At 39.2% G+C, this 14,595-nt stretch overlaps 1 long non-coding RNA gene across 3 annotated transcripts in view; it reads right to left on the reverse strand.

Annotated features, from left to right (window-relative positions):
- LOC125163953 (uncharacterized) overlaps positions 1-14,595 on the reverse strand; it is a 145,307-nt gene that overhangs the window by 23,428 nt on the left and 107,284 nt on the right. For 2 of the 3 annotated variants that reach the window (XR_007151596.1, XR_007151597.1), the window contains one exon: positions 9,807-9,944. This is a non-coding gene — a long non-coding RNA (uncharacterized LOC125163953). Of the gene's footprint in view, positions 1-964; positions 1,007-9,806; positions 9,945-14,595 lie in introns of all 3 variants that reach the window. The other variant, XR_007151598.1, reaches the window with a different exon arrangement.

The following is a 14,595-nucleotide window of genomic DNA, read 5'->3' on the forward strand; positions in this document are numbered from 1 at the left end:
GACTCAGTGTCACACTGTGTAGCATTGGGCAATTTTAAGATTTCCCCTCCCTTGACACACACTACTTGTCCTTTTACTCTTCTGTTTCTTCTTCCTTCTTCAGTTGATTTGTCCTACCTCAACTCTGTCCCAATGGTGGCAACTGCCCAAGTTGTCCCAGACCTTTGCTTTACATAATCTCTACTCTCACTGAGGAATCTTATCAACAAATATCTTTATGTAGATGCCTTCTAAATCTTTCTCTCTACAGCAGGTCATTTTCCCATATTACAGTTGCAAAACTGCTCACCCACCATTTGAACGTCTAATGTCTAATAGGCATCTCAGACTCAATGTACTAAGGTCCATCATCTTGCCCAAATATAATCTCCCTGTGCAAGTTTTAAACCTTTAAATCATCTTTGATTCCTCCTTATCTCCCCACATCACATCAGACATGGAAACCTGTCAATTCTTCCTTTCTCATGTAACTCAATGTGTCAATTCTTTATCATCCCTCCGCCACCGCCACTACTATCAATTATCACTCCGTTTTTGGATTGTAATTTTCTCAACTAGTTTTTTTTCAATCTTCATCTATCCTGCATACCATTATCAAGTTAATATTCTTTAAAAAAAACCTGCTCTCATTAAACACATCAAATAACTTCCCACCTCAAAAAATACATGATTCCCTAAATTTTAAGGAGTAGGTGACCTATCTTGTATTCCAGGTTGGAATTTCTAAAATTGCATTTAATTTGCCTTTTTAGACTTACCTACAACTAATTCTTAACATTAATGATTATTAAAATAAAAATAGCCTAATTACAATTCCTAAAAGCCCATGACGTTTTTGGACTCCAGCATCTATTCCCTCTTTCCTTGCCATCTTCACTTAAAAAAACAAAACAAAACAAAACAAAACAAAACACCCAAAAAACAAAACTAATTCCGTGATTTTTTCTGGCACATCAACTCTTACCTCAATATCAATCCATTTGTTTGCCAAGGTTCTATGTCCAACCTGTGGAGAACAGCATATGACCCAAGCTTGTTCAATGTGCCAAATCTTCCTTGACCATAATAATTGTTTCAGGAATGGTTATATGACCTGTGTATGTACAATTAGAATGAATCCTAGGGCCTGTGAGGGCGTTCCTGAGAAAAGAGTCAGGATAGGATTGACTCGGCTGCAGTAACAAACATCAAATCTCAATGGTTTATTTCTAGCTGATGTCAGTTTAATGTGTGTGGGGGGGGAGGCTCCCCTTCAGAGCACCCCTCCAAGTGGTAGCTAAGTGATCTAGCATCCTGTATACTGCCATTTTAAGCAAATGATGGCAAACAAAAGGGGAGGAGAACATGGTTAGTTGTGGATTTTGTATGGCTAGGTTTGCTTTATATCCAGTGGCCTAAACTCAGTAAAATAGCTTCAACCGAGCTCCAAAATAGGTGGAAAATATTGTCCTTCTATGTGTCAGGGAAGAAGAAAGTGAAATAAGATTTGATAAACACACAGGACTCTTTCTGCCATGTGAGGAAGGGTATGAGTGAAAGTTAAATTATAGAGTCACTTAAAGATGCATAAAATGTCAGGATTAATCTTTTTTCCATAAAAAAAGTTAATATAAAATTTTCCAAAGTGTATAATACGCCTAGAAATAGTTGCAGATGTGCCTGTGCCCACCCAGAGGACCTAGTGCTTCAACTCCCAGGAATGTAAAATGCACTGAGGTAGAATTCTGGTCCTATTTCCTTATTTTTTCTTTCATTCAGCAATCTGCCTCACTGTGGATTGCCTATAGAAGGGAGGCGCCCAAGAGAGAAGTACAGATGAGAAAGGGGAGAATGAAAAAGAGCAGAGAGAGAGAAGAAAGGGGCACATCTAAAGAGAAAGAAGAGGAGAGGAGTAGGGAGAAAAAGAAGTAGTGGTAAGACCCATGGTATTTGTGCTTTGAGTTTTTAGTACATTATCTAAAAACTCAAAGAGCATTAATTCTGCATTTCTTGCAAAGAGATTGTGGCCTCACACATATGGAGAAGTGTGACTGATTCTGCTTATGTATAAAATAATAGAAAAAATATATATTGGCCACTGTCTCCAGTTCCTGGCACAGATCTCCTAAATCCCTTGGAATTGCCTGGATGATAGGAAGGTGTAATTTTTTTTTCAATATATGAAATTTATTGTCAAATTGGTTTCCATACAACACCCAGTGCTCATCCCAAAAGGTGCCCTCCTCAATACCCATCACCCACCCTCCACTCCCTCCCACCCCCCATCAACTCTCAGTTTGTTCTCAGTTTTTAACAGTCTCTTATGCTTTGGCTCTCTCCCACTCTAAACTCTTGTTTTTTTTTTTCCTTCCCCTCATCCATGGGTTTCTGTTAAGTTTCTCAGGATCCACATAAGAGTGAAAACATATGGTATCTGTCTTTCTCTGTATGGCTTATTTCAATCCCAATCAAAATTGCACCAGCATTCTTCTCGAAACTAGAACAAGCAATTCTAAAATTCATATGAAACCACAAAAGGCCCCGAGTAGCCAAAGTAATTTTGAAGAAGAAGACCAAAGCAAGAGGCATCACAATCCCAGACTTTAGCCTCTACTACAAAGCTGTAATCATCAAGACAGCATGGTATTGGCACAAAAACAGACACATAGACCAATGGAATAGAATAGAAACCCCAGAACTAGACCCACAAACGTATGGCCAACTAATCTTTGACAAAGCAGGAAAGAACATCCAATGGAAAAAAGGTCTCTTTAACAAATGGTGCTGGGAGAACTGGACAGCAACATGCAGAAGGTTGAAACTAGACCACTTTCTCACACCATTCACAAAAATAAACTCAAAATGGATAAAGGACCTGAATGTGAGACAGGAAACCATCAAAACCCTAGAGGAGAAAGCAGGAAAAGACCTCTCTGACCTCAGCCATAGCAATCTCTTACTCGACACATCCCCAAAGGCAAGGGAATTAAAAGCAAAAAAGGTGTAATTTTTTTAAAAAAATATTTATTGATTTATTTTGAGAGAGAGAGGGAGTGAGAGAGAGACAAAGAATGTTCACTGCAGAGCCTGACACAGAGCTCGATCTGACAAATAATGAGATTATGACCTGAGCCAAAATCAAGAATCAGTTGCTCAACCGAGCCACCCAGGAGCCCCAGGAATATCTTATGTTTTAATGAGGTGACTCCTGATGGGATCTTGGATGGGGGCTGGTTACCAGAAAGACCAAACCAGGATCAGAAGCTTAGAGCTTTTAGCCCCATTCCCCATTATCCGGAGATGGGAGAGGGGTTGGAAATGGAGTTAATGATAGATCAGGCTTCCATGAAGGAAGTACGAGGTGTAGGGATGTGTCACCGGGTTTGGTAACCAAACCCGGTAACACATCTGCATACCAGGTGGGTGTTATACCCTAACTCCATGGGGACAGAAGCTCCTGTATTCAGGATCCTTCCAGATCGTATGTACCCTATCTAACTCTCATCTGGTTGTTCATCTGTATCCTTTATGACATTCTTTATTATATAATAATTATATAATTATTATTACATAATAACCTGGAAAGTGTGTTTCATTAAATTCTGTGGGCTGTTCTAGGAAATGACTGAATTCAAGGAGAAAGGTCATCAGAACCTGTGATTTGTAGCCAAGCTGGTAGGTAACCAGGGGCCTACAATTTGTGGTTGGTGTCTGAAGTGGGGTGGGGCAGTCTTGTGGGATGGAACCCTTCACCTGTGGGTCCTGGGCTAACTTAAGTTAGTGTCAGAACTGAATTGAAATGTAGGACACCAGGCATTATCTCATAAGATTGCTTGGGGGGAAAAAATCTTTACACATTTGGTGACCAGAAGTGTCAGATGTGAAGTGTTCGGTGTGAGTAGTATAGAAGAGACACGAGACACACAGGAAGACTATAGTGTTCCCCTTTACATTATAGAAATAGACCTCCACCTTTGTGAAATGATTGGAATGACTCCAAGGCACGTCCCTGATAGAAACATAATCTCCCTCCTTGGCTCCTTTCATGACATCCTGGCTTTGTCAGTGTCTACAATTGCCTGCCATGGTGTCTTCCCTTTGGTTTAGGCTTTTGAGAAAATGAATGTGTATCTGAGATAATATTTTTTGAACTATTTTGCCTTTTGCATCCCTTTGTACAGACCACTCCACCAAGTCTTTTTCCAGATGCATCTATTTGGCTAACAAGTTTAGGACTGTTCTAGCAGGAATGCAAAGAGAACAGAAACACTAATATTCAGTTTATAATATCTAATAGAGGATTAAGGTAGAAGACAGTAGTTGCTGAAGCCAGCCTTTATTAAAAGAGATAGAGTTTTCTATATTCATTTAGCTTTCAAATGATAGAATTTCTTTTGTAGGCAGAAATAATACCTCTACTGTGCTATCTAGGTCATGAACCTACTGCTCTATGGGCAGAGAAGGATATTTATTCATTTGTTAAACAACTTAGTGTCCTCTATGTGCTGGGCATCATTCTAAATGTTAGGAATACAGCAAATGAACAAAAAAGGCAGTGTTTGTTTAAGAACGTATATACAGTAGTGTTCTGGTAAATGTTTAATAACTGGTTCTCTGAAGAAAAAGGCTCTGCTTTCTAGTACTTGCAAATTTCATGCTGTAAAGTCTCCCACCTTGGCTGATTTCAAGTTACGCACATAATATCACTAAACGCAGAGCTGGGAAGATATGTGCATAGTTGTTTACTCTCTCAAGCTGGTACAATCTGGCTATAGTACACTGATGGCCATATGTGAGATAAAACTCTGTGTGTATGTGCTGTGTGTGTGTGTGTGTGTGTGTGTGAGAGAGAGAGAGAGAGAGAGAGAGAGAGAGAGAGAGAGAGAGAGAAAGGAAATCAGATCCTGAGCACTTTAAAGAGATGGAGAGTAACCTAAAGGGATTGTTGAATTCCTTAGCAGGTGTAGCTTTGTGAATGTGTGGCCAGAAGCATCCCTGGTTTGCTTTAGCACTCTACTGTACCCATCTGGAAGTTCTTAATTTTTTAATAAGGACGACTACATTTCCACTTTGGCTGAGTCCTGAAAATTATATAGCTGTTTCTTCTTATTACAATGTACTAAGTTTACTTACAAACTAAACTAATACTTAGGGTTTTCCCCCTATTATCTAGAGGATGCAGTCATGAAGAAATTGAGATGCCTTATGAAGATATAAAGAAGTACTCTCTCAACCCAGTTTGAGGAACGATTTCACCTTGTGACAAGTGCACAAAAGTTATTGTCCATTAACAACTTACTCTACTCTTGGATCTCAAGGATCTACATCTAGTCTGGTTCTTGACCTCCATCTCAATTACAGAGCAGCAGCACAACTCCATATTCACTCCCTGGATCTCATTGTGAGATCTCAGAATTTATACTGAATCTTAAGCTACAACCACCTTACACATGAGCCTCTCCTAACTCCCTGCATGTATGGAACTTGCTTTTCACCTGGGACCTTTAATCATCCAGCTTTAGTCATCAGCTCATTCTGACATGATCTGTCAACACCAAACTGGCCTCCATGGTAAGATGCCCCCACCCCACGCTAGAGTGCTAAGTCTCAATGCTCACAGTCAAGTAGGAAATCAAGTCTGGCTTGTGCTGCTAGCTCATTAAAATTTTTTTTTTATTATTGATGCTGAAAGACTGGGAGAGTCTAGATGAGACAGGATATATTTTATTCATTCTTTTATTTCTTTTTTTTTCATGTTTGTTTATTTTTGAGAGTGAGGGAAAGACAGCATGAGTAGGGGAGGGTCAGAGAGTGAAGGAGACACAGAATTTGAAGCAGGCTCCAGGCCCTGAGCTATCAGACGTGGGACTTGAACCCACGAACCACAAGATCATGACCTGAGCCAAAGTCAGACACTCAACCAACTGAGCTACCCAGGCGCCCCTCATTCTTGTATTTCTAACACCTAGCATTCTAGCCAGTCCAGAGCAGAAGCTCAAAAACAGCTTATGCAATTGCTCTGAACAATGTCCTCTCAAGCCCTCAATCCTAACCTCTTGCCTTTACCATCATTGGGTGACCTCCCTTGAACTCCAGGGAGGAAATCAGTCATGAGACAAGATACACACATGTCCACTCACCCTCTAGGAGTGGGGCTTTCCCAAAGCTCCCTCTGAGGCCCTCTGTTCATTCCTCTTCATCCTGCTCCTCCCTCCCATCATGTCTCTTCTCAGTTCATCACAACACAATTGTGACAAGTTTCATCTCAGTAGGATTTCCAACACCCTCCAAAATGTGGCTTTATGCTCCTTATTCAACCTCATTTCTTACTGCTGTCCATCCTGGTCAGGCCACTTTCTCACAAACACTGCTGCTTGCACATGCTCCCTGGTCTGGGGTGCTTTTCTCCTTTCCCAATTCCCTCTTTTACACCCCTTTCTTCACAGCACCTGAACGAGGCCAATCTTGATGGAGAAAGATTTAGAGGGACTTTTTACAACACAATGAGCATCTCTTTTCTAAATTTTACTACACCTTCTCAGTCCTAATTTTTTAAGCACTTAGGGACAATAAACTGAAAACACAAAAATTCCAATTCCCTCTTTATTCTTTGTCTTCTGCATCTTTCTTTCAATTCTGATCTCCATCCCTCAAAGATACACGCGCGCACACACACCCACACCCACACACACACACACAGCGGGGGGTTGGGGTAGGGAATAACAGTTTCCTCAGGTACAAGCCCTGGGGAGGATAGGATTACTTAGGACTATGGGGAGTCAGGAACCACATGTTCCCCTGCTTTCCCCAGGTCTGACTCAATTGCCATTGGGTGATTCTTACATTTACACGTGATAGGGAATAGAGTAAGGGATGAGTTAATATTAGAAACTTAAAGGAATGGAGAACTGGAATTATGACATTCTGGGAAAGTGATTCTAATAATCCCATAGATTTATGCCACTGTTCACAGTAACTAGTAGCGAAGAAATGGTTAAATCTTTGGAGCATGGAGGAAAGAATTTTACCAATTTTGCCAGCTATGAAAATTACTATTGATTTGTCACACTCCAGTTGGAGTTGAGGTAACAGTTTCCCTTCTGAATTTTTATACATGTAAGGAACCAGGTTTTAGTTTGTAAAAACATAAACATTTCTGGTGAATCCAGAGAAAGAAGAGCTGTATCTGATGCAGTTTATCGAGAGACCACTCTACTTATTCTGATAATGTTGAAAATGGGACATGGGACAATGATCTATCTCTCTACAGGGAGTATCTGGCAATGTATGGTGGTTAATTTTATGTGTCAACTTTGGTAGGCCACGCTACCCAGAAATTTTGGTCAAACATTATTCTAGATGTTTCTGTGAAAGTATTTTTTTAGATGACATTAACATTTAAATCAGCAGACTGAGTAAAGCCTATTACCAGTACTCTGGAACGTGGGTGAATCTCTTCCAAGCAGTTGAAAGCTTTAATGGAAAAAGACTGACTCCTGAATAAGAAGGAATTCTGCTAACATACTGCCTTCAGACTTGAACTGCAGCATCGACTCTTCCCTTTGTCTCTAGCTTGTCAGCCTATCTGGCAGCTTTTGGACTTGCCATCCTCCACAATTATGGGAGCCAATTCCTTAAAATAAATTTTTCTCTTTCTATAAATATGTATACATCCTGTTGGTTCTTACTCTCTGGAGAATCCTGACTAATACCCTGTCCTACAGAACTTCCCTGAAGAGTGAGTTCATAATATCTCAACACTGACTCTTCTCCATCCTACTTTTAGAAACAGACCATTTTAATACCTTTGTCTCCCTTGGAAAAAAATAATAGACATTATCTACAGACAAGGAGAAACAATAAATGAAGCCAAACATAAAATTCATGTTGATAGTGCCAATTTTGTAGTACAATATGTGATTTCTTTGTATGAACTAATTTTAATGCTCCAAAAAATGGGAAAAAAAGGAAAAGGAGGAGGTAGAAGATAAGAGAAGGAGGAGAGAAGGAGATCAAGAATGAGAAGAAGGAGAAGAAAAAGAAATGAAATTATTGAAATGAACAATAGGTCTAAAAAAAAATCTAAAACAAAAAACAGCATCCGTCCAGGATGAATCAATATGTTGACCAAGCCCTTTTCTAGTAAAATGATATTTAGTTGTAAGAAAAGCAACCACAAAGGTTTTTTTTCTTTTCTCCCTCTCTTTTAAAAATTTTTTTAATTTATGATTCGAACATTGTCTACTTCAAAGTCTCATTTAAACTTTCTATAGTGAATCATCTTCATTGCATATTTTCTGAGTAATGGCAGTGAATCACTCTTTTAAAATGTTTTAAGAACTTAATGTTCTTTAGCACTCAACATTTAACATATTTTCTAAATGCTACTTTATATGAATATTGCTAAATAGCATTATAAGATCATCATTTTTCATAGAATTAGGTATCAAAATGATATATGAAGAGATACTGTCTTGTTTCTGACATTCCAGAAAATATATTAATTGTTGACAAGATCAGGAAGCAGAATAGCATAGTATAACAACGCCTGAACTTGAAGTCAAAAGATCTAGATCCTAGTGCTAGCTGCCCCTACCACGGTCATCTTAGGCAAAACTATTTGATATCTTTACACTTCAGTCATGGCTGTATCTATAATATCTGAATATTATTATGAGTATTATGAGAGGTTATTTAATGTGAGAGTGCTTGGTACAGAGAGGGAATTGTCTATACTGCTGCAGTTTAGGGAGGTATGGAATCAATAATGTTACATACAGTGAAAACGCATGGTGGAAGGAGGAGAGAGAGTCAAGAGGACAGTCAAGGATCTTGCTCTGGAGCTCTGGGCTAAGAACAAGGTGACACAAAGGCCTAAAGGATCCTCTGCAGAACCAGAATGTACAGAAACATTGCTTCTATGGGAGTCCAAAATATTTCAGGGATGTTTCCTTGGAATGAATTGCTATCAGGAAACCCATATGTGGATTATTATGAATTACTGAAGTTGTTATAAACACAAAGGACTTAGCAAAGTTCTTGGTAACTAGCAGGGCTTCATTAAATGATAGCTGTCATTGTGTTTACTGTTACCATTATTATCAACATTAAATGAGAGAAGGAGGTGAGGGAAATTAAAGGCAAAGGAGGGCCCTCTGTGGATTATTTCTAAATTATTCTAGAAAGGATGAAAAAACATTTGATTTTCTCTGGATGAGCCGAACATAATCATAAAACTGATATAGCTTAGCAGATTCATCTGAATTGTCTGAATTACAACTGGAGGTGGGGCAGGGAAGCCTCTAGATATGAGACTTCTAGAGCTGGGGTAGGGACTAATGAGTCCTCACATCAGTGCATGTTCACCCAGGGTGAGAGCCCAAGGGTGGCATGTGTGCACGTGTGAACAGGGAGGTGATGATGTTAGAGCATTTAATCGTCATATACTTATGCATTAATGTAAGTAGGAATACTAGGAGGGGGGCCTGATACATTCCTCTAAAGTCCGGGCACTTTATCTGTTTAACTTATTTGACACTGACTGCAGTCTTCTAAAGCTTGTATCCTTCCTCCCAATTGCTATGTGAGAAGATAGGGGTGCAGGGAGCTTGAGTGACTTTTCCCAGCGGGTATTGAAACTGGGATTGAAACCAAGGCAATCAGTCCTCCAAACCCTTGCATTTATGTAGTCTTCTTCCTGTGCCCTCTTCCCTTTATGGTGTTATTCCCTAAGCTCTCCTCTGTGTAGAAGCAATATTCATTTTACATGGCACTGTAATTGGCACATTTTACATTTGCAGGAAAACTGTCCCCTTGTGAACACTGACCTGAGCTTTTGAAGTGGTTTCCTCGTGAGTGTTGTTTACCATCACTGAGCGGCTTGTTGTTTCTCAGAGTGCTGGTGAGTATGGGTGATGGCACGTAATTTAAGCAGTCTGAACTTTGGCCACAAACCATTTGTGTCGCTGAACAGAAGAAGAAACAAAAGGAAATCAAGCATACAATAATGGTACAAGTGCTAAATGGCAAAAATCATAATTTCTCAGTTTACCCTCTTGGTGAATACTCTCCCAAGACATATTCATTCCTTTCATTGTTTTCTTTACAAACAGCATACCTTATACATCTACTAACGTTAAGCATATTGCCTCTGCTTTAAATTGGATATTTATTTTTCATTTAAAATAATGTGTCTAAAACTAATGATGCTAAAACATTTACTGTCGTGCTGATAATTTCTCCAACTCTGTGTGCTACAAAAATGCAACCAAGCAGAAAAAAAAATAGATTCTAGTTAAATTGACAAGATTTATATACTTTTTAAAAATGAAGAAAGTTAAATCTGGATCTTCATATTACTGGTTTTCATTAACTCTTGCTTCAACATTACAGAATTAGTGGGGAAGAAAGTGTCCTTTCAGCATTCTGTCATTTCACATATATTCATTTTTAATTAGAAATATTTCCGGTTAACTAAAATTAGGTCATAGTAAAACTTCTAAAATATGACACTTAAAGTTTTGGCTGACTTTTGCCGTCTCCATAACATGTATATACAAAATGAAGAATAATTCTTATCATAGATTTCAATAGTTTTATTCAGAAAAAAACTCCCACATTTACTGTAGTTCCCAGGGCGTCTTCTAATTCATAAAAGAATTACTCTGTGAGAGAAATGTTCAAGGAATGTATGAGTCGTTTTCCAGGCAGTCACCCACTCCATTGTCTGATGGTTAGGATTTAGCATTTCACAAGTAAAAACATCAATTTTTCTTATGGTTAACAAAATCTGGATTTTGAACACGAAGAAGGCTCAGAGCAGCGGAGTATTGTTGGTAAAAGGTGAGATGCTAGAAACCATTCTGCCGCCTTTCATTTCAGTGACTTCCCACCACTTCTGTTCACTGTTGGTGTGTATGCTATAGGTGTGTCCGCCTTCACAACTTTCCACTTGCGTGGAATTCCATCTGTTTAATCAAACCGAAACAAACTGTAGTGTCAAGGTCCTTGTACCTTAAAAGATTTCCTTCCTATTATCTTGTTAACCCATTGCATCATTCAGAAGAATAAATACCCCAGCTCAGCACACAGGAAATGTAACAAAAAAAAAAGGAAATAGACAATATTAAGATATACACATGTATGTGTCACACACACATGCACACATACAAAATATATGGTCTGTGTAACGGAAGAGTCGATGATTTGTTAAACACATATAATGCTGTCTGCCTAGTGCATTTAAAATTATAAACCCTGCTAACTGGAATTTGAATTTTTTCTCATTTTTTTAAAGAAGGTAATAATGATATAATGCTGAATTTGCGATAGAACTGTGTGGCAGGAAAAAGATGTAGCGGGATTCCAAATTCACTCCCAGCACACTTACATGTGCAAAGGAAATGCAGCGCCTTCATTTCTCTATGGCTGATTTCATTCTCCTTACGAGCCTCCATCCTGCTGGATAGAATGGACATTTCAACGCACCAACATTTGAAGAGTATCCTTTTGATCTAAATTTCAATCTATTTATGTATGATGTGAGACCATCAATCACAGCTGGTTAATGTTTTGTTTTGGGCAATTCCATCCTTCAGTGAATGCTCAGACTTTCAGAATGCTTCTTCCCCTTTGGGGTAGCAAGTGGGTACATGAGGGGCTTCACTGTGCTCTCTGTGGCCTGCCTGGCCATGCACTGGCTGGTGTCCTCTGAATTCTGGCTCCCCTGCTTCTACCCCTGGGCATCTTGCTGGTGGCTGCTCCTGAAGTCTGAGGCTGCTCTTTCAGGTTGGTCTGAGGCCAAGGTTTCTCTCTGGTGACTTGGTTCCTGAAGGCTGGCTGCAACCTGGCTTCAAAGCTATTTTGCTTTGCCTCGAGATTTCTGCCAAGTTGGACAGCCAACACCATCTGCTTCCTTCTGCAGCCCTCCTCCTACCAGCAGAAACTTCAGAACTCACTGCATTGTCTGAGTGCCAAGGGTAGCTCAAGAGGGCTAGCTCATACTCTGCCTAAATGTGTAGTAGCCCAGCATGCACTGCAAGTCAGTGCTCTCCCATACAGGAGTAGAGCTGTTCAGCTTATCTAACAGATCTGTCCCTGCTGGGGCTTCAGCCAAGAGGAGGAAGCCAGCATTCCGTCTTTCCTCACCTGCCTCTTTCCTCACCTGTACCTGTTCACAGCTTCCTTCCATATTTCTCTTCCAGATTTCTAATCCTCCTTCCTTACTCCAAACCTCACGATCAAGTCACTGGATCAGCTTCTCCCCATGTTAATAGGACAATAAGGAATTTAGAAACAGTGTTTTATTTTCCAATAAATTCAGAAAAAAATTCCTATTTTGGTTTTCATCGGGGGGGGGGGCGGAAGATAAATAGTGAATCTTTTTCTTTGCACTCCTGCCACAAAAAGTTCAAACACACAGCCTTCCTTCCATCTCCACCTCCTCCCCTTTCCCCTGGGCTTTTCTTCAGGTTCCAAATAGGAAAGTCCAGTAATACATTTCCAAAAGATATTATCCTTGTTCGATGTGCAAAAGGAGCTGCAGTTTCAAGGGTCTCTTAGGTTAATAAATCGATAAAGGAGTCATATTGTATTCTGAATGTTAGCAAACCTTAATAATCGAGAGATCTTCATTTATAGCTAGACTCATTGTAGCATTTATGTGGCAGCAGAAAAAGAAGGCTTTTAGAAATTTGATATCTGATGGAATTGTTGTTTTTCATCTTATTTTATAGAATTATTTCTTATTTCATGTTTGGGCATCCTAAAATAACTTAATGACCCTCTCTGTATTAATAAAATGTGAGTTATAGTTCATTTAATCAAGAAAACTTCAAAATAATTCAACATTCTATTTGGATGTCTATTCATATTTCAAAATAACTCAACATGTATTTGGAAGGTGACCTCAAATTTTATCACTGAAATAAGATTATGAATTCATTATTAAATCCAAAATGAGGTTTTAGGTAAGTACCTAAGATTCTGTATATAATTTCCTTGTTTAAAAAACCTGTCAAAACAAAACTGCCATTTAATTGTCTACCTTGAACTTAGGAATTTTTGAGGTCCATGAAATTATATGCAATATTTAGTATCTACATTTTTATGGGAGGAAAATCATAGCTTGTATCAAGTCACTAAACCAGGGATTCTGATTCACAAACAGGTTAAATTTTCTTCTGTGCTTTAAGCCCAATAATATTGAGTGTACAATCAAGTCTTTGAGAGAAGTAGAGTATAAATGACAAATTGCACTTTGCAATGAAATAAGTAGGTTGAAGATTCTTATTATGAATAAAGTACTACTTTGTTAAAGGTAAATAACTATATAGTTGCGTAAGTTTTCCTTCACAAAAGATATAAAATCAAATGAACTCAAGCTGACTGGACAGAGTGCAAACTCCTTAGCGCTATACAAAATGCCGTCTACAGCTGACCTAGCTTAGTCTTCCCAGATTTACCTGTCACTTTGCCCTCACTCTATATCACAGCCAAATCCAATTCCTCTTTCCTCTGAATCTCTCATGCATTTTCAAGCCTGTTCAAAATCTGTCTGTCTGGCAAACTTCTTCCTATCCCTCAGTGTCTCTTCCTCCTCCACATGCATAGTAACCATCATAGTGTTCTGAACATCTCGTTGCTGTAACAGCACGCTGGATTGCAACTGTTATTTCCGTATCCTTACCCACTATTAACAGTGACTATCTTGATGGCCAGGACAATATTATATTCATTCCACATCCTTAGGACTGAGCACAGTGCCTGGCATAGAGGAGAAACTCAATACATGTTGGTTGAACTAATAATTAAAGACGAGGATTTAAGAGAGTTAATAAAGGACTCTGGCACAGGACAGTGGGAAGAGGCTTAGCCTTTGGACAAAGAAACGTGAATTCACCATATTCTCATGACACTATCAAGAATGATACATCATTGTCCCAACGAAGATATTCATGTATCAGCTGGGAATAGTGGCAAATTAGGGCTGCTCAGGCCTTATGACAGAGTACAACACCCTTCTGCAAGGACACCTGGATTACATCAGGACTCCTGAAGGCCTCCCATCTACCCTCTCCTATCTTAGCCTCTGTTACTCCTCCTTCTCATTTCTTTTCTTCCTGCTCCCCTCCCTTCCCTGTCATTACATCATAAACCATCCCTGCCTGCCACACACACATACCAGGACCCAGATAATGTCAGTCAAGGTGGGTTGTTCTGGGCACTCTTCCACAAGCCAGTGTTACGGACGTGCCTGTTGAAGCTTACGGTTTGCAAAGCACTGTCACAATGTCACATATATCATGTCATATAATCTTAATTTGGGCCTAGTTATGTCAGGTCAGCACATGTGGGAAAAACCATAGCAACTTAAGTCATCCAAGGCAGAGTACCTGGAGGAGCCCAGCCTGGGACAAGGTCTTTTAAGTCTATTTGCACTTTGGAGTTCATGTTGGAAAACAGAGTGAAGATAGATGATGGTGTCTTTAGTATAACCAAATATTAATAAAAATGTTTTTGTTTTTCTAAAAGTAATTAATATACAGAAAAAAATTAAAATACATAAAGGCTATATAATGAAATACAACGCATGCTTCCTTACTGCAGCCCAAGATC

The sequence above is a fragment of the Prionailurus viverrinus genome, chromosome B1 (genome assembly GCF_022837055.1).
Source record: "Prionailurus viverrinus isolate Anna chromosome B1, UM_Priviv_1.0, whole genome shotgun sequence".
Taxonomy (NCBI): Eukaryota; Metazoa; Chordata; class Mammalia; order Carnivora; family Felidae; genus Prionailurus; species Prionailurus viverrinus.